The sequence below is a fragment of the Choloepus didactylus genome, chromosome 6, assembly GCF_015220235.1.
Source record: "Choloepus didactylus isolate mChoDid1 chromosome 6, mChoDid1.pri, whole genome shotgun sequence".
Taxonomy (NCBI): Eukaryota; Metazoa; Chordata; class Mammalia; order Pilosa; family Megalonychidae; genus Choloepus; species Choloepus didactylus.
This window is the reverse complement of record NC_051312.1, coordinates 12,577,362-12,598,178: the sequence shown is the minus strand read 5'-3', so window position 1 is coordinate 12,598,178 and position 20,817 is coordinate 12,577,362. Positions and strand designations below refer to the sequence as shown.

The 20,817-nt window shown below is 46.1% G+C and overlaps 1 long non-coding RNA gene across 1 annotated transcript in view; it reads right to left on the bottom strand.

The window, feature by feature from the left end:
- LOC119535811 overlaps positions 1–19,080 on the bottom strand; it is a 37,264-nt gene extending 18,184 nt beyond the window's left edge. The window contains exon 1 of the long non-coding RNA XR_005217300.1: positions 18,741–19,080. This is a non-coding gene — a long non-coding RNA (uncharacterized LOC119535811). The remainder of the gene's footprint in view (positions 1–18,740) is intronic.
- Positions 19,081–20,817: the final 1,737 nt, after the last annotated feature.

The following is a 20,817-nucleotide window of genomic DNA, read 5'->3' as shown; positions in this document are numbered from 1 at the left end:
CTGAAGAAAGTCACAGAGGCAGGCAGCAAATAATCACAGCAGCCTGTCAACATTCATTTGACACAAGACCCATTCATTTATCTATTTTATGAATTCTTCCTACTCTCTGAAGTAGCCAGCATGTTTAGCCACATATCATGACCCAACTGAGGTTCACGGGTTAGATGTGCTCCATAAGGTCACCTGACTGATAAATGACGGCCGGATAACTTGAATCCAGGTCTTCTAACTCCAAATCCAGGCATCTTGCATCTTCCTGAAGCATCTGCCTTGATTAAGTATCCATTTTCTAAACTCTGCCAACAGAATGTGCACAATAAGTAAAAGTTGGCAATCCAGGTACATATCTTCAAGTGAATGTCAGCAGGAAGGCAAACCTGGCAATGAATTTTTTTATTTCCGCTAGTGTTAAAATGTTGATGGTGCAAAATAACCACTGATAGTGCATCAAACCACTGCTGGGTTTCCGCAGGAGATGAGAAGAGGCGTGATCTGGTTATAAAGGGGTTAGACCTGCATGACTGGGTCTGTACTATAATCGTTAGCAGCCCCTAATGGAAGAAATTGAAGGTGAGGGTGAAGGCAGTATTTATTTACTCTCAGGAGATTTGGCTATTTTCTCCATCTTTATCCCAAAATGTTATCCATTTTAACGATATTCATGGACAGCACAACAATGTCTTATGTTCCAACTACTTGATAATAACAAAGTTTGGCTTTTTGTGGAGAGGGTACACCCACACAGTCATGCTGACTGGTGAGTCTTTAAATTCATGACCACAGATCTCTGCCACATTGGTTAGCGAGCTCCCTTTCCTCCTTTCCCAGATGACCATCCCACACCTCCTATCTCCTCCAGCCTCCCCCCACCCCACCTCCTACCTCTCACTGATGATCTCACCTCATGTCACCAAGAAAATAGAAGGCACAATGAAAAGCCACCTCATCTTCCCTCCATCAAGCCTTCCAACCTCCCTGCATCCAACCTCTTCCATCGGTAGGGAGTCCTGCTGTCCCCATTTGCTTGAGACTGAGGGGGTCCCTGAAATGAAGGGTTTTCCAGGACATGATGCTTTCAGTGCTAAAACTAGAGAAGTCACTCTAAATTTGGATGAGCTCTTCCTGCCCCTTCCCACTGAGGCCCACTCTTGGGGAGCACAGGACCCCACCCCCATCACCAACTTAAGGGGTGCCCATCCTGCAGTTTTCTTCCTCCTTTCTGCATCACCCACCTCTCCCTCACCACTCAGTCATCCCTTTGAGCACATGACAAGGTCTAATATCCCTCAAAGAAAGAAAAATGTCTCCCTTGACCCCACCCTTCTCCCCTCCTACCAACCCTTTTCTCTGCCCTTCTCAGCAAATCTCTGTGCACACTTACTGAATCCCCTTCCTAACCTGCCATTCTCCATAAAACCTCTACTTTTAAGACCATCTACACTGCCAAGTCCAAGACCAGTTCTGTGTCCTCATCATTCTCAACCTGTGTTGAGGGACCAAGATTTTTACTTTTATTTCCAGTTAGTTACCAGCCAACACTTTCGTAAAAGAGAAGAAAAATGAATAGCTAAAAAAATAAGTCTGTACTTGGATGATGCGGCAATGACAGATTGCCATAAAAGTTCCTAAACCTCCACCCTCCATTTCTATACATGCCTCGCCATGGACCAGTGACGAACAGCCCACAGACAGGCACATCCGGAGAGCCACTCTTTGAAGAGCACTACTCCAGGGTCCTCTTCCTTTTCTTAGTTCCCACATTTTGGAGAGCCTCAGGGCTCAATCCTTAAGCCCTATGTTCACCCTGGTTGATGCCGCCAACCCCTACCATGGCTTTAAATACCATCTACAAACCAATGGCCGCAAATTTATATCTCCAGCCTCAACCACACCCCTGAAGGCCAGACTTGTATCTAACTTCCTACTTGACATCTCCCCTTGGCTGTCTCTTAAGGATCCCAAACTTAACATGTCTAAAACTGAACTCTTGATTTTTCTCTCCTAGACCCTCTGCTCCCCATTCTCCTCCACTTCAGTAAGTGGCAAAGCCATTCAATTGTTGTTCAAGCCAAAACTTTAGGAGTCATCCTTGATTCTTCTCTCACCCTCAACCCCCCACCAGAACCAGTCTCCATCAACTCTACCTTCAAAATGTTTCCTCCTCTACAAATGGCTAAAAAAAAACACAGGAAAAGATGATCATCTTCACTAGCTATTAGAGAGATGCAAATCAAGACCACAATGAGATACCATCTCACACCAATAAGAATGGCTGCCATCAAACAAACAGGAAACTACAAGTGCTGGCAAGGATGTGGAGAAATTGGAATTCTTATTCATTACTCATGGGACTGTATAATGGTACAGCCACTCTGAAAGACAGTTTGGCAGTTCCTCAGAAAACTAGATATCAAGTTACTCTACAATCTAGAAATTTCACTTCTTGGTAAATACCCAGAAGATCTGAAAGCAGTGATACAAACAGATATTTGCACATTGATGTTCATAGTGGCATTGTTCACAATTGCCAAGAGATGGAAATAACAAATGTCCTTTAGCAGGTGAGTGGATAGACAAAATGTGGTATATACACATGATGGAATGCTACACGGCAGTAAGAAGAAACAAGGTCTTGAAACATATGACAACCTGGATGAACCTTGAAGACATATGCTGAGCGAAATAAGCCAGACATAAAAGGAGAGATACTATATGTTACCACTAATGTGAACTCTGTGAAAAATGTAAAATAAGTGTCTTATAATGTAGAATATAGCGGACCTAGAGATAGTCAGAAGCTAGTGCCGGGGGAATGATAATCTAATATGTACAGATATGATAATGAGGGTGATCTTAATGATATGGGAATGGTCAGGTGTGATTATGGCTCGTTAATGGGATAATAAGTATCAGTGACACATTAAAGGCAAACATGTTCATATATGGTTGTTTAAAGGCAGGTAACCCTTGCCTAGAATAAGTATTAGCATGATATACTTACAAGGTATGACACTGGTGCAGAGGGTTAACAGCAGAGTGGTAAGGAAAAACTACCCTTTACATATTAATGACTATATTTAATAGGAGTATCTTACCAACTCTACACTGATACTAAGGATGAATAATTAGCAGCTGCTAAAAGCTCTGGGATATATTATGTTATGATAATTGTTTAAAGTTGAGAGTGATGATGATTGTACAATTAGGTGAAGATAATGTAAGACACTGACCATTTATTTTGGAATAGAATATATAGGTGAAGTTAGGAACCTACTACTTAATAAATCAAGCCCTTGACTTGAGGCTTGCTCTTGTGAAATTTAGGGTTGTGAATAGGAGGCTGAGCTCTCCTATAGTTATGCCTAAGAGGCATCTCCAGGAAACCTCTTTGTTGCTCAGATGTGGCTTTTCTCTATATAAGCCCAATTTGGCAAATAAATTAATTAACTTATCCCCTCACCCCCCATGAAGGACATGACTCCCAGGGGAATGAATCTCCCTGGCATCATGGGACATGATTTCCAGGATTGAAAATGCCTACTTGACCAAAAGGGGGAAAAAGAAAGGTAACAAGCTGCAGTCACAGTGGCTGAGAGATCCCAAATAGAGTCACAAGGCTATCCTGGAGGTTTCTCTTATGCAAGCTCCAGCTAGACATCCCAAATGGCCACAGTATGCAGGCCCTTACCAAAAGATGCACTCACTAAGTTTTATCTTTCAGAAACTTAGATTCACTAGAGTGTTCCTATACCAGCAAGTCCTAAAATCCAGAGGCAACAGGCTTTTTAAGTTCAACCATCAGTGCGGCCCCTTCCCCATACTTTGACACCTCCTCAATATGAACAAGTTAGGGTACTCACTGCCTAGACACCCCTGAAGAGGGAGAAAGAGATTAAGTGAGAGAAGGGAGCAGCAACAAACAAGATAAGATTTAACAAAGGTCTATGAATACTGAAACTTTATATAATTCTATATACATATTTGGATGCTGGGGTGTGGGGATGGCTGGAAGGAGGTAAATGACATGGTGGAACTATAGCCTATAGCATCCCTTGGGATTTGCTCTATAGCTGCTCATTGAATTGTGCCTTGAAGGTCTTCACCTTTCGGCATATACCTTGTATTGCATAATAAAGAGAGAAGTGAAACTGTGGAACTGTAACCCAAAACAATTTTTGAAATTACCTGTATGACTGCCTGTTGAGCTATACATCGAGAGATGACACCTTTCTACATGGATGTTATATTTTACAGTAATGGAAATGGCTGAAGTTGTGGAACTGTGACCCATGACATTCTTTGAAATTTGCTAACTACTTGTGAAACTGTACTTTGACAGTTATCACTGTTATATATATACATTAAAGTTCACCATAAAAAAAAAGCAAAAATAAAAAACATTTCCTCCTCTTCTGCCAACCACCATCAAGTCTTGCCTCACTAGGAATACTCACTAGGAAGGCAAGGATTTCATCTGGTTTGTTGCTCTCCCCAAGGCCTGGAACATAATAGGCACTCAATAAATGCTTGCTAGATGGATGGATGCAGTAAAACCTTATCAACTCAGACTCCCGTGGTTGAGAATGTGTGATCACTAAAACAGAGGCTACTAAACAATTAACAACACCAAGATGAGGAAGCATCTTAACTACATAGGATAATAAGGTGTTTTACAAACAGCTTACCTGTTAACTATGAATCATTTGTATATCTATGAAGGTAGCAAGTTTAGCTTTTAAAAGACCTGGCTTATTTAATGATTATACAAAGCCTAGAACCTTATTTGCAGCCTAGTTCAATATATTTAAAGTATATCTTTGAAAGTAATAAAAGTGCATTATTTTAAAGAAAATACATATTTGCATATTCTGTGATTCAAACTTTTATAGTGGTTCTCATTAGGAAGTGTATCCTATAAATACCTCAAATTCTTGGTGCTTCTAGACTATGCCACAGGTCTCCTAGCATTCCAAAAAATGCATTTTGAAATACTTAAGCCTTTTGACAGTGAGGAGAGCACAGTGGAAGAATATCAGAAGTTGTTCTCAGGCAGTTCCCAACATACCCTGCTAGCAACTTACAGCTATGCCTGTCCTCAGTATATATCAAGGGCCCAAATTTGAAGTTTTCTGGTCAACTTGCTGCTTATGCTTCACTTCTCTGAAGTTCAGTTAAGCTCAGCAAACACTTCCTCACCCCTGTTCTCACATCAGACACAGCATTGGTGCTGAGAGCCCAAAGATGAAGAAACGACACATAGTCCCTGCCCTTGAGAATATTCTTCTATTGGGGAATGATTCTTCTAGTTCTATTCATTATATTGGGGTTATATTCAAGTACCCGACAATAAAAGGCACTATGGTTGAGAAGTGTGTGTGGATAATGGGCAAGGAATTCCATGAGTGAGAGAGGTGCCAGGGCAGAGGAGGTGATGTGTGAAATGGGAGTTTGCAAATTGCACAAGACAGAAAATGTAGAAAGCACGGTATACCCATTTATGGATGCTGGATCATAAACCAAAAATTATGTGGGACAACCATATAGAGAAGCAGATGTATGCAACTTGCTCTTAAATGTTTAAGAAATAGATAAATAGATGATAGAGAGAGAAAATTTAGATAGATGATGATGATAGTTAGATGATAGATAAATGATAGATAAATAGATAGATAGATAGGGTTGGGAAGTACATTGGAGTTCTATGTAACATTTCTGTATTATTTTTGCAATTTTCCTGTAAGTTTTAAATTATTTCAAAATTAAAAGTTTTTTAAAAATATATGACATACATCTAAGATGGTGGCATAGAGAGGAGTGGAAGCTAGTTAGTCCTCCTGGAACAACTAATAAACAACTAATTATATTACGTAAGCTCAAAGACATGAAATATAAGTTACCAGGATATAGAACGAGGCTAAAGATTGGGGAGCAGTTGCTGATTATGAGCAGAATGTTCAGCTAGGGTGAACTTAAACATTTGGAAATGGACGGAGGTGATGGTAGCATGTTGTGAGAATAACTAACAGTGCTGAAAGATGTGGAAGGTGGTGGAAAGGGTAAGCTCAGAGTCACATATGTCACCAGAAGGAAAGTTGGAGGATAAAAGATGGGAATGTATAAAACAGTGAATCTTGTGGTGGACAATGTCCATGATTAACTGTACAAATATCAGAAATCTCTCTCACGAACTAGAACAAACTATGACACTATAACTAGAAGTTAATAAGAGACAGGCAATATAGGAAAAATATATATATACCTATTGCAAACTATATACTAGTTAGTAGTATTTTAACATTCTTTCATCAACAGTAACAAATGTACTATACCAAAATTATGAATCAATAATGGAGGGGGGGTGGTTAAGGGTATGGGAGGATTTGAGTTTCCTTTTTTTGTCTTTATTTCTTTCCTGGAGTAATGAAAATGTTCTAAAAGTTGAAAAAAAAATCAATTCTGGTGACGGACGCACAGCTGTATGATGATACCATGGGCAATTGATTGTACACTTTGGATCTTTGGATGGTTGTATGGTGTGTGAACAATATCAATAAATGTATATATATATATAATATATTACATACAAATTTTTTAAAAAGGCCTCATAGAGTTTATGGAATAATTCCTGTAACTGGAGCCACCAAAACAACAAAAGTTGAAAACACAGCAGATCACCCAGATGGCCGGCCTCACAGCCGCAGAACAGGCTGGGCACTGATCAAAGAGTCTGACAGGTGACCACCCTCGAGTGGACAGCGTCAATGTTTGTGCATGACATTTTACATCAGGTCCTCTCCAGCGAACCTGAAGCTCTCACTTCTTTATTCTTTCAGGGAAAACAAAACAAAACTTCCAAACAGCCAAATCATTCACAATGATCCAATGCTGACCCAGCTGGGGAATTTATTAGAACAAATAGACAATTCTAGATGCTTGTCCTCTTGCAATCCCTCTGGACCTAACAGTCCCTGCTGGACAACCCAGATGCCTCATCCACTGGGGTCAACCACTGTAGGCTGAAAGAACTTCCAATTTTATTTACCCTTACACAGGAGGAGGGTCCGGGGTGGGATTTTTGCCCAGCAAGCACATCTTTCCCCTGCAGCTGCAGGGGTGGGGCAGGGTTGTTGGTGCCTGGAGCCGTCGGCAGGCCTGGAGGGCTGGGAGGAGCACTTTCTGTCTGCAAACACAGTTCAAGCAGCCCCCAGATCTTGGGCATTGCAGGATGTTTAGCAGCATCCCTGGCCTCTGCCCACTAGATGCCAGGGGCTTGCCCCCACGGGCCAGCTGGGACAACCAAAGATGTCTCCAGACATGGCCAAATGTCCATGGGGGCAAAATTGCACCCCTCCCCCATTGAGAGCCACTGATATGGGGGACCTGGCAGACCCTTCACGGGAGCAGATGGGGTTCATAGAGGACAAAGTGGGGGTAATGGGCGGGGAGAGGTCCGATGTGATTTGGACAGTGGAGCAGAGGGGTCAGGCACAGTGGGGACTGGGCAGGAGAGCCAGGGCTCCTGTGGCACCAGAGGTGGCAGTCCCGTGGTCCAGGGTGCATGAGAGCCCTGTCATGACCCTTCCTGGGGGGTTCCTCCGAGCCCCTCCTTTGCAAGAGGGTAACAGCTTTAAGTTGGGGGAAGGGAAACATTTGCAGAATCTAGATTTAGCTGCATACCCACAGAGAAAGCATCAAGGACCTCATGAAGTAAAAAGCAGCTTACATCTAACACTTTGGCAGAGGGGGAAAGCTTTCAGTTTGAAATCAGAAGAGGTAACAGAATCATTTATTAATAAAGGTATAACTTGCACTTGCCTGGGCCACCCTAGCCTGGGGTTACAGACGGGGCCATTTTGACATCAGTCACCCTCCTGCCTCTGACAGCAGGGGTGCGATGCCAACCTCCTGCAAGCTCCTTCCTCCCCACCAAGTATACCTAGAAGTCCTCACACAGCAGTTCGCATGTCCCCATGCACAGACCAGCTGCTCCCGAGAAGGGTCTGCCAGGCCCCCCACCCCAGCCGCCTCCGCAGGTGCATGAGCTCCACTGGGCAGGGCTGGTACCTCCGCCACCTCATTACCTACAAGGGCACTTCTGCTCTGCAGGCCTGCAACTGCTGTCAATGTGCATGAAGGGCCAAAGCCACACTGTGCTTCCTGGGCAAGCAAAGGACACCCCAGATGCACCAAAGACGCCCCGTCCTCCATGCCCAGGCAGGCAAATGCCTCTTTCCCTGCCTCTGGCTTGGCAGTTATGAAAGCATCATTTCTTGGTCCCAGTGCTTCATCGGTGAACCCACTCTTCAATAAAATGAATGGCAACCTCTCGCCTCCATAGGACCCAAATGTGAGACACCAGAAGACAGAGCTGAGAACCATCCTCACCCTCTGTGCTGGTTTGAATCTGTTACACACCCCAGAAAAGACTATGCCCTTTTAATCCATTCTCATGGGGGCAACTGTATTGTGGGTGGGACCTTTTGGTTAGGCTATTTCAATTGAGATGTGACCCAGTCCATTCAAGGTGGCTCTTAATCCCCTTGCTGGATAAAAGACAGATGAAACTCAGAGAGCTCAGAGAAGCTAAGAGATGAAATCCAGAGAAAAGCCTCCAGATGAGAGAGAGAGAGCTACTGAAATGAACCCAGGAGAGAAGGACAAGCAGAGATCACCATGTGCCTTCCCACGTGGCAGAGGAACCACAGATGTCAGCAGTCCTTCCTTCAAGAAGGTATCTTCCTCTTGATGCCTTAATTTGGACATTTTCATGGTCTTAGAACTGTAAATTTGTAACCTAATAAATCCCCGTTGAAAAAGCCAACCCATTTCTGGTATATTGCATTCCGGCAGCTTTAGCAAATCGGAACACTCTCCAATGGTTGAGGCCAAGGGGGCACCGCATGGATCTTTCTGCCCTTGAGAGGACGTGTCTCCTAGAAAACGCCTCCATCCTCCATCCCCAGCAGCTGCCCCACCTTCCCACAGGAGACATCTGAAAGCCAGCAGAGGGTGTGCCCACATCCCAACTTCAGCACCCTCCTGCTCCCCCGTGGGTAGAAGTCCTTTGCTTCCTTTCCCGATCTCTACTGGGGGAGAGACAGAGTCGGGGGAACCCACCCCCTCGCCCAAGACCTCCGTGAGTTTATAAGGGGCACTGCTTACTGATCCTACCCTGTGCCAAGCTGCGTTCTAAGCACTTTACACAAGTTCTCCCTTTTAATGCTCATGACATCCCTAAGCAGTTGGTTCTTGATAGCAGCAAAGGTTACAAATGGGGACAGGGAGGTCCAGAGACCCCACGAGACCTGTCCTCAGACATGCAGCAGCTGATGGGAGGCAGAGCCAGCTGCAGGGGTGGGGGACACAGGGGTCCCTGGAGCGGGATGTTTCCACCCAGGCGCGATCCATAAATTTTCAGGCTGTTGGGGGAGAGAGAAATAAAGAGGAAAAGGGGATGTGCGAATAAAAGGAAGAGCATAAATTAAGGGAGGGAAAGATGGAGAGAGGGTGGAAAAGCAGAGAGGCAGAGCTCCACTTGGCCGCACCCTCTGAGCTGCCCCTCTTGCTATGCTCCCAGGAGCACGTGGGTGCACCCCAATCCTGCACCCCAAACCCAGGCCCTCTCCACCCTCCCTTGTCCGCTCCTCACCCCAGCCCGGGGGCCCCCGGCTCACATCACTCGCTGAGCTGACCAATCTGCACAATTGCCCCTTGGCATTTTTCCATCCTGAGCTCCCGGGCCTGGGTCAACATCTGCCGGGAGCCAAGCCCGGCCCTCCCAGGGCCCCTCTGTCACCATCGCCCTGGCTGCCTCTCTGCCCACACACCATCACCACCCACAAAAACCAGGACAGCGTCTCCCACCCTCTTCTCGAGCCCCATCAGAAAACCTCTACGGCAGGGCTGCTGGGGCCCTCATGCAAAATGGTTTGACATAAATAAACAAAGTGTGGCATATCCATACCACGGAATATTATTCCGTGATAAAAAGAAATGAGCTCTTGAGCTAAGAAAAGATAAGGAGGAACCGAATGTGCAGATGGCTGTGTGAAAGAAGCCGGTCTGGAAAAGCCCCATCCCATATGAATTCTAACTACACAACATGCTGGAAAAGGCAAAACTACAAAGACAGTAGAAAGATCAGTGGTGGCCACCGGGCCAGGGGAAGCAGGGTGCGGGGGTAAAGAGGTGCAGCACAGTGCATTTTTGGGGTGCTAAACCTCTTCCGTTTGATAACATAATGGTGGGTGCAATTACGTTCTGTATTTGTCAAAACCCACAGAACTGTACAACACAGAGAGGGCCCTAGTGGAAACTCTGGACTTTAGTTAATAATTATCTGTCAATATCGGTTCATCAAATGTAACAAATGTACCAACGCGAGATGTTAATATGAGAAACTGGGCGGGGGATGGGAACGCTCTTTAATTTCTGCACAATTTCCCTGTAACCCTAAAAGTGTTCTAAAAAATAGTCTGTCTTTCAGCAGCCTCTGCTCCTGGGAATTCCCCTCTCTGGGAGGCTTATCTTAAGAATAAAAACAAAGCCTTTGGCCTCTTATCTCCTCAACCATTTTCAGCAGGCCAGTCCTGGAACCCCTGGCTGTGCTTTCCTCCCACCTTCTCCTGGAGGTCTGGTGGGTGCTACACATTCCATTCTTCTCAGCCAGGGCCCAGGAGCTGGGCAGGCTGGGAGCAGCCCCTGAGGCCTTTTCTTACCAAAGGCTTAGACCCCTTCCCTAAATTAGCCCCCACACACCCAGGACACTTAGATTACAGTTCTCTCCTGGGGCCATTCCAAGCACTTGCAAGGACTCAGGAAAGCATCCTTGGTGGAAAAGTGCCTCTTTTTTTTTTTTTTTTTTACTTTTCCCAAACTGATCTGCTCCCCCTCCCCCCAGCAATGTTTGGAAAAGAGGAAAAGCACGTCCACTATTACAGAACTCACTGGAAGATAATAAACTCCAGGCCTTTGGGCGTCTGAGTGTTTCGCTGATGTCGACACAGTTAAGATTTCACAATACGCCTACTCAAAACCTGATGGTAATGAGATAGTTGGACAAATTTTTTAATAGCTTTGTTTTTTTTTTAAGACATCCATTACTTGTGTAGTTTGGGGCCTGTAAAGTGGTAAATGGGCTAGAAAATTACCCAAACACTTTCATCAAGCCAGCATTTTTGTCTTGGGTACAAGGGGATGTGGGTAATTGCCAGAATGCTCCTGGCCCTTTTTATGAAGATGTTTCTCTAAGAGCCTGTCACCGTCTAGAGCGAGAAATTCTGGACAAGTACCAGACCTCCATGCCCCGCCCCGGCCGAATGCCTTCCTCTCCTCGCGTCCCCTGCGCTTGAAGCAGATAAGGCAGCAACTCAAAGTCTTCTTTCTAGAATCCACGTGGGTGAGCTGGCCCCGCGTGCAGTCTCGTCCTTCTCCCTGTTTTGCTCTGAAACTGTTCCTGAAAGTATTCCAAGGTGGCTTCTGGGAATATTCATATCTCGGGACTGTTTTTCGCTGCAATAAAAGGTGAAGGCCATTCTATCATGGGACGCGCCCTTATGAAGCTCGTTACTACAAGGGAGAGGCTAGACTTGCATATGATTGTGCCTAAGAGTCTCCCCTGAGACATTTGTTGCTCATGTGTGGCTCTCTCTCTCTTTTTAGTGACCTCACTGCCCTCCCCCTATGGGGGACCCAACTCCCAGGGGTGTAAATCTCCCTGGCAACGCAGGATATGATTCCCAGGGATGAATCTGGACCCAACATTGTGGGATTGAGAATATCTTCCTGACCAAAAGAGGGATGCGAAATGAAATAAAGCTTCAGTGGCTGAGAGATTTCAAACGGAGCTGAGAAGTCACTCTGGTGGACATTCTTATGCACTATATAAATAAACACCTCTTAGGTTTTAATGTATTGGAATAACTAGAAGTAAATACCTGAAACTATCAAACTCCAACCCAGTAGTCTGGACTCATGAAGACAACTGTAAAACAATGTAGCTTACAAGGGGTGACAGTGTGATTGTGACAACCCTGTGGATCGCACTCCCTTTATCCAGTGTATGGATGGATGAGTAGAAAAAATGGAGACAAAAACTGAATGAAAAAATGGGTGGGATAGGGGGGATGATTTGGGTGCTCTTTTTTACTTTTACTTTTTATTCTTATTCTGATTCTTTCTGACGTAAGGAAAATGTTCAAAAATAGATTGGGGTGATGAATGCATAACTATATGATGGTACTGTGAATAGTTGATTGTCCACCATGGATGATTGTATGGTATGTAAATATATTTCAATAAAACTGAATATAATTTTAAAAAAAGAGAGAGGGAAAAAAAAAGTGAAGGCCAATTCGGCTGGCACCAGAAGCAGGAAGCCAGGGTAGAGGGGGCGAGATGCTGAGTGCCCCTTCTCGCTCAACTGTGCCGGGTTTCGAGGAGGGTGTCACACGTCTGCCCCACCATTGTGAGCCTGATAGGCTGGGCTCGGGGCGCCTCCCCCAGACCTGCGTCCTGCCTGGCGGGTCAGCCCTGTGTCTCCCACCTGTGCCCACTGTGGGTGCAGCCCGGACCCTGCAGCCAGCTGGTCTGGACAGAGGGAGCCGCGGCCGCCTCACCCCACCCCTGCCAGCCTTACTATCTCGCCTCCACGCAGTGCGAACTTCCCCTAGCAGCTGGTGCTTTAGGGGTGGGAGAAAATAAAGCTCAAGGGTTAAAGTATCGGTCGTGACAGAGTTCATTCCAGATACATCAATTTCTGAGGTTGATCAAGCCAAGTTGGGATTAGCACAGCAGGGCTTGATCCTGGCTCAGAAGACCCTGAACTCTGCGTCTGAAGGAGACCTTCCTTCCTGAGCTCTCGGCTATGCAAGGAATTCTGCCAAGTTAAAAAAAAACAAAAACCTGGATTTGCTGCTTTCTGATCTGATCAAGCAGGAGGCACATAAAGCCAGCAAGGACAGCCATCAGCAGGAAAACAGACCTCAGGAAAATATGGCCTTAACCTTCCCAAACCAAGCCCAGAGCTACACTTCCATGAGTCACGAAACGAAGAATGTACGAAAGGAGCAGCTTGTACAGTTGCTGGGACTGGTCCTTCCTGTGAGATAACTTGGATGAGAAGGAAGGGGGTTCTAGATGGTCCGAGCCCTCTGTTGTCCAGAATCAGCCCTGCCTGGAGCCAAGAGCTTATCTCCACACCACATTTCATCAATTCTTTTAAAAGCCAATAATGTATTCTGTGGCTGGAAGTCACCTGCCCCATTCACTCTATCTTCAGAAACAAATTTGACTTCGAAGTTCAGAGAAGGGCAGAGATTTATGACGAACTTGCAGGGAAGATGGGGAGATACTCAGATTATGTCTAATTTGCTGAGAAAGTTTATGCTACATCCCTGGAAGCCCTTTACGTCAGGTAGCTGAGGAGGGAAACAACAATTAAAGAAAAGCGATCTACTAAATATGTGGACAACCATGGTGGCTTCGTGCTGGCTCGATGCAGCTATATTTCCCAGGATCCCCTTCCTTGGAGGGTCCCGGGTTAGGGTGGGGGTGGGAGGGTAGGCACAAGAGAATGTTGCAAGATTTGGAAGGTGGAAGTGAAGCCGCAGCCATTTTGTCCGGCTCTGCAGGTCGATCTAGGGCAGGCGAGAGCAGCCCACGAACCCTGGAGCTGATCTGCCAGCTCCCCTTGTCTGCACAAGGCGGCCCCGGGGCCCACAGCTCCTCCACCTTCTCCAAATCCTGGGTCAGTTGTGTGTAGGTTTGGAGGGAAGGGTGCCAACTTATCCTCAGGTCACCTGCATCACTGAGATTGTGGGTGACCAGAGAAGGACGTGCTTCCAGTCTGTCCTTGTCTTCTCCATTCACATCCATCTTTCCTCCCTGAGCCGGCCCAGCGGACTTGAGGCCAGCAGAGAAACGGAGAGGGCACCTTACCCAGACGGCTCCACCAGCTCCCACCAGCACGAGAAGTCTGATCCCTATAATAAAATGCTGTTCCCTATCGCTCATGGTGGTTCTACTTCTCTGATCAAATCCCAACTGCTATAACAACCAGTAGAAAAGAATCTATCTTATTAGGCTACCCAAAGAGTTAAGAGTTTAAGATCAATAACCCAACTATGTAATAAATGTTTAACTCTTCGTGGACTCGCCCCGACGTGCTATCAGTCTGAGCCAAAAACAAAGTTCCACGGCACCAACACAGTCACTCTTGCCAGACTCTCGAGGCCAACTGGACATTGTCCTCCCGTCTCCCACCTGCCCATGCCTTCTGTGAATTCTCATGCACCACTCTCCCTTTCTTCCACTGCTTCTGCTCCTTCCCAATCCAGACCATCGGCATCTCATTCCCATCTCCACAGTGCCTCCCCCTCAGACTTACCACCGCCACCCAAAAGCCTCCCCGAACTCCTGCTTCTGGCAAGTCATCCTACAATGCTGTTCAAAGTCTGTGTCCTTCCGGACTGAGTCTAAACCCTCCACTTGGGCAATAAGACCCGTTACGGTGTAGTTCCCAACTCCCTACCCGGCCCTCTTCCCTACCACACCCTCTGCCCAGCGAGGCCAGTCTCCTCTGCCCACTCCACCCCCTGGGCCATCATTCAGCTCATCCCAAAGACGAGCTCAAGTCTCTCCTTTGCAAAGGCCTCCTCCAGGTCAGAGGAGCTAGCAGGTCTGAATTCAAATCCTGGCTCTGTTGCTTAGCAGCTTTACAAATTTGGGCAAATGGCCTAACTATTCTGAGCCTCGGGTTCCTCTGCTGTAAAATGGGGACAGGATTGTACCTTCCTTATGGTGTTATCAAGAGGGTGGAATGAATTAAGATGCATAAAGCATTTGTGTTGTGCCTGAAACAGCAAAAGTGTGCGAAAAGGATTAGTTCTTATTTTATTTGTATTTGTATTATTCCCTGACCCTGCCGTCCCTCCCCAGTACTCCTTCCCCCTGAACTTCTGCACCTAGTGCAGTACGGACCACACCACTTAAGCACTTAGTGACAGTTCATCTTGTACTGCTCGCTGCTGTTTCACGTCTAAAGAAGAGGAACAGAACATTTGATCTGTAATCGAGACATCAAGAAGCAACTGCTTAGTCATAAATGTGAAATATTCCTCATTCCTAGTGTGCAGAAGCAGCAGGAGAACTTGCCCCACTTCTTCCTAGTAGCATTTAACCCCTCAGAGACCTAGGAGGGAAAAGACAAACCATCAGGAACAGGAAGACACGGAAATCTCCGCAGAATGGTCCTGAAACCCATCCTCCTGCTGCATTGGAACGCCAAGAAGACGACAGTTTCAAAGACATGGTTTTCATGTCAAGAATCATTGCCTGGAGGAGGTGAGAACCTCTGCCAGCATCTGCTGAAGTCGAACAGCACCCAGATTACAGAAACCTGGGATGCCCAGGACCCGTGGGCCCGAGGGCCGTTAGGCGGCTGCTGTCAGGGCGGGGCTGGGTGGGGTGGTGGGCGATGCACGGTGGGCTCTGGGCACTCCTGCCACGGGCCTTCTGGTTTCCCACCCAGAACGGGGAAGGCTCCAGAATCAGGCAGTTTCTCGCTCAAGATGGGAGTCACGGGGCACTCAACCTTTTCAGGCCTCCCCACCTTCAGCTTTAAAATCAAAGGGATAAATAGAGGTTACCAGGGGCTGGGTGGAAGGGGCACTGGGGAGGTGTTGCTTAATGAGGACCAAGTTTCTGTTCTGGATGGTGAAACAGTTCTGGAAATAGTGGTGATGGCTGCACATCACTGGAATATCCATAATGCCACTGAATTGTACACTTAAAAGTGGTTGAAGTGGTAAAGTTTGTTATATACATTTTACCCCCATAGAAAAAAAAGAAGAAATGAAAGGAGTGGGTAAAACCAGAGGATTTTGGCTAATAAACCACCCAGTTCTGAAATCCTGCTCTGTGCCAAAATGATGTGCCCAGTGCATCCTCTGTACAATCACAGTAAGAAAAAGGCAGTGAAGGAGGACTCGGTGGGTTTGATTTTCTCCTCCCCCATGGACAGTGTTAGAAAGAAGGGAGGAAAAACCAACAGAAGCTTCAATATAAATGATCTGTGCCCTTATGATTTTGTAATGGAGCCTTCCAAACAGTGAGGTGGCAGATTGACCCGGGCTCAAGCCCCAGCTCCTACGGGCGAGTTCTGTAACTCTGAGAAGCCTCGGTTTTCTCAGCAATTACAGACCAATATTAAATAAAAATCAGTCTTCCTCAAAGCATAGAGAAAAACATAAAGAGAAATCGAGCAGGGTTTCTCATAACCTACAATTTCTCTGATAAAAAATAATAATAAAACAATAAAATTAAATTAAATTAAAAAGAAATTTTTTTTTTTAAATCAAGCTGGGTAAATGAGATGGAGATGGGTGTGTGGTTTTACGAAGAGTCTTTGGAGAAGGTCACTCGGAGAAGGCGAGTGCTGAACGGAGACCTCGGGAAAAGTGTTCACTATGAATCCTCATTGTCTGAGCTTGGTACTAACAAAGTGTTCTCCTCAGTGTCCAGATGGGATTCTCTGCCCAAGGAATCTCACAAAACAGAATGCCAGAGCTGGAAGGGCACTGAGAGGTTCTCTAGCTCATTTTATAGATAAAGAACTGAGATCCAGAAAGGTGAGCCAACCAAGCCAGAGTCACACAGTTCATTTAGAGACAGAGTTTAATGGAAACTCCAGTCTCCTGATTCTAAGGCCAATAATGGTCTCACCCCACGGGGTACCCCATTGCCCCAGGCTGTCTCAGACCCTTGCAAAACTCCTGCCTAGAGCCTTGAAGCTTTCTCTCCTGGTGTGGCATTAGGGCCTTCACCAGCCTGTGGCTATTGGTGATAGAGTCTGAGTATTTATTATTCAGGCACCTCTTACAGGAAAAAAAGAAAGTATCATAGATTTGCAAGAAGACATCTACATTCCCCAGTCTAAGCAATGCAGCATTAAGAGTTTAAGACCATCATTCTAAGGGGCATCGGGGCAACAACACAATGCACATCAGTGCAAACACAGCACTAAAGCCAGTGATGTGGCACTCCTCAGTTGTCAAGCAGTCATCGAAAGACCAAAACTAGGATTTTATTCTTTTTTTCTTTCTCTTAGATTGTCACCAAAATGTAAAAGCAACTTCTAAATTATTGCAGAACTCTTGAGTCCCTGAGAAATTGTCCACAGAGCCCAGTTTGAGAAACACCACATATGGAACACGTCTCTGGAGGACTGTTTATTTTAGGATAAATCCTTGCAGCCAGCAGGGGCACTTACAGAGAACACCAAGGCTGAAAGGAGCTGCAAGTCGGATCCGCCAGTTTTCCCTCCATTTTGAAGCCACCCTGGGCCACCAGGATGGCACTGGGTCTTGACAGAAGTGGGGCCTGGATACCTCTATGTAGTCGTCGGAGACATGGAAACATGTCATTAGGGTGGACACCCCAAAGCACCATCCATCCAGCCATTCACTCAGCAGATACTAATACAGCACCTCCCGGGTGCCAGGCACTGTTCTAGGCACTGAGGACACACAGCAGGAAACAGAACAAACACCCTTACATCCCAGAGCTGCTGTTCAAGTGAGGGAGAAAGAAATGAACAAACTAGGAAGCTAATATATCTCGGAGACAGATACATATTATATGTAGAGATATATAGATATATAGATACAGGCAGAACCTTCCAGGCACTGGTCTCAGCAAATGCAGAAGCTTTGAGGTGGGAGCTTAACTGCCCCAGGAACAGCAGGGGACACTCAGGCAGGACCTCAGTGAGAGAGGGAGAGATGGGGTGGGAAGGGCGGTGAGAACCAGAGCTCACAGAAGCCTTTAGTCCACGGCAGGCACCTGAGCTTGGCCTCAGGCTCCTGAGTGAGGAATGACATTCTTTGACTAACGTTTGACAAGGGTCAATCTTATTACTGGGCTAATAAGAGACCACAGGGGCCAAGGCAGAGACAGGGACGCCAGTGAGGACGCAACTGCCGTGATCCAGATGACAGAGGCTGGAGGCTCGGAACAGGGTGGTGGCGGTGGAGACGGGGAGAAGTGGCTGGATTCGGGATATGGAAGGTGGAGCCGATGGAAATTGCTAATGGAGTGAATATCGGATGTAAAAGAACAAGTGGGGTCAGGATGACGCCAAGGTTTTAGCCTGAACAACCCAGAGGGTGGGGCTGACATTCATTGAGATAAAATCTGTAGGAGGCATGGGGGCGGGGAAGGGATAGGCAGGAAGGGATGGGGGTGGGGGGTTGCCAGAAGGGTAGGATAAAGACAGAATTTTCCCAGCAGGTGCCCAACTCTTTTCCTGATTTATCAGGTCCACATGGTGTAAGAGATGAAGAGTGCACATGTTAGCCCACTAACAAGGGCCATATAAGGCTTTAGAAATGTATGAATACAAACACAAATGAGAAAGTGTCCTAGAGTATTTCTTTTAGCTCCAGGAATATGATTCTAGTCCACCAAGAAGGCTTTAGAATAGGGAAAGGAAGATCATGGAGTCAGGGGCAGTTGCAAAATCAGAAGCCTATTCTGGTATGAAAGAGGACAGGACAGGATGGGAATAAGATAGTTGGGGAAGCAAAGGAAGCAAAAGGGGTTGAAATAATGAGAACAGGAATCTTGTGGGCCGTAACTGCTGGGGAAGATCCGATGACAGCCTTGGTGAGCAAGAGGGAGTCACTGCGATCACGCTGGGAAAGGGGCATGACTACAACAACTAGCATTTGTTGAGCACTTACTATGTGTCGGGAACTTCCACTGGCTTAATTCTCACAACCGCCATATAAGGGAAATGACTATTCTCATCCTAATTTCACAGGTGCGGAAGCTGGAACTTGCCCAAGGTTGTAGGAGCAGAGACAGGATTTGAACCCAGGCAATCCACCTGCAGAGCCCGGGCGGTCAACGGCAGGCTCCCCGGCTCTCGGTGCCAGGCTGTGGGACATCTGACTTCGGGTTGACAAGCACAGATTCGACTTTATGGGTTTGCACTCACAGATTCACCTTTCCACCATTTCACCCCTCAACATGGCTCGAGCATTTAGGGTATGGTGTGACAAGGCAGAAGCTTTTTTTGAAAGTTCCGCTGGTCTGAACTGCACAGCCTTATCACAAAGTCCAGCAAGGACCCATCGATTTTTCTCCTCTTATTTACCAAAATGACCCTTTAGGACGACAGCTGACCGCAGTGACGCTGTGAGAAAACAAATGCAAGCTCTGTCCTGTTCACATGCTTTTAAATATTAAGGGAAATGCTGTGATCCCCTTGAGAAGCTGATTTAGAGAAAGCTGGGGGGCTAACGGCTAGGGCAGGAAAGATTCATTTCTGGCGTTTCTACAAAGTTATGTTTACATGAAACTCCAGCTTCAAAGTTCATGAAAATGAGGGATGACAGGCAAGTTGGTTTCTAAGGAAACGTCCACAATCAGGCCGGGGGGGAGGGGTGGATTGTGACATAGTTTGTAGACTAGTCCCTGGCAAGGATCACTGTAATCTTTCTCTGGCAGTTTAAACCAAACCACGTGGAGATAAAAAAAAAAAAAAAAAACCACAGCAAGTTCCTCTGAGCTCTGCAGCTTTCTGAATCCGTTGCTGGCTGTAACCAATCTCTTCAGTGCCTGGATCTTCATGGGCATTTTGTGAGATGAATGAAAAGACGTTATGTTCCAAGGGTAAACAGATTCTTTAGGGAATGGAGTCAAATTCCAACCATCTTTAAATCCCAAGACACTTAAGTTAACAAACGTTGAATTAAATTGCACAAGATAAAGGTACTGCATTGAGAGATATCACTTCCCACCCACTAGAATGGTTATCATTTAAAAAAAAGAAACAGAAAATAACAATGTTGACAAGGATGTGGAGAAATTGGAGCCCTTGTTCATTGTTGATGAGAATGTAAAATGGTGCAGCCACCGTGGAAAACAGTTTGGGGGTTCCTCAAAAAGTTAAACATAGAATATGATCCAGCAATTTTACTTCTAGGTATATTCCCAAAACAACTGACATCAGGGACTCGAACTGATATTTGTACATAAATATTAATAGAAGCATTATTCACAACAGCCAAAAGGTAGAAGCAACCCAAGTGTCCATCATCAGAGAACAAATAAACAAAACATGGCATATCCATACAATGGAATATTATTCATCAGTAAAAAGGAATGAAATTCTGATACATGCTAAAACATAGATGTACCTTCAGAACACGAGGCTGAGTGAAATAAAGCCAGACACTAAAGGACAAATATGATTCCATTATGTGAAATATCTAGAATAAGCAAATTCATCATCCGTCCATTTTACGTGCCAGGCATACCGTGCTGGGGACTTTCCAGGGCCTCAACTGGGTGTGACGTCCAGCAAGGGAGGCAGATGAATCTGGAAGCCCAGCACTGTGGGAGGGGACAAAGGGGTGCCCAAAGAAGGCGCCGAGGCCCGGGCTTGGAGGCTCAGATGGGCCTGGCATGGTAACTCAAAGGCCCAGTAAAGAGGAGTGTGGGTGGGAGGAGAGAGGACGTGGGAAGAGCCTCGTGAGGACACAGGGGCCAGGACAGCATGATGAATTTGGGGCATGCAAACACTCTGGTTCGGCTGGAGTGAAGGCTGCGTGTGGGAAGATATGGGTGCTGATATGGAGACCACACCACAGAGCCCTGGGTGCTAAACTAAGGGGTGTGAACTGTACCCTGGAAGCCGAGAGGAGCCACTGAAGAATTTCAGGCGAGGGAGTAACATGATCTGATTTTCATGTTAGACCCCTACATAAAACTTGCTCTACCAGTGGTGGAGGAAATCGCTAAGGCAGGCAGACC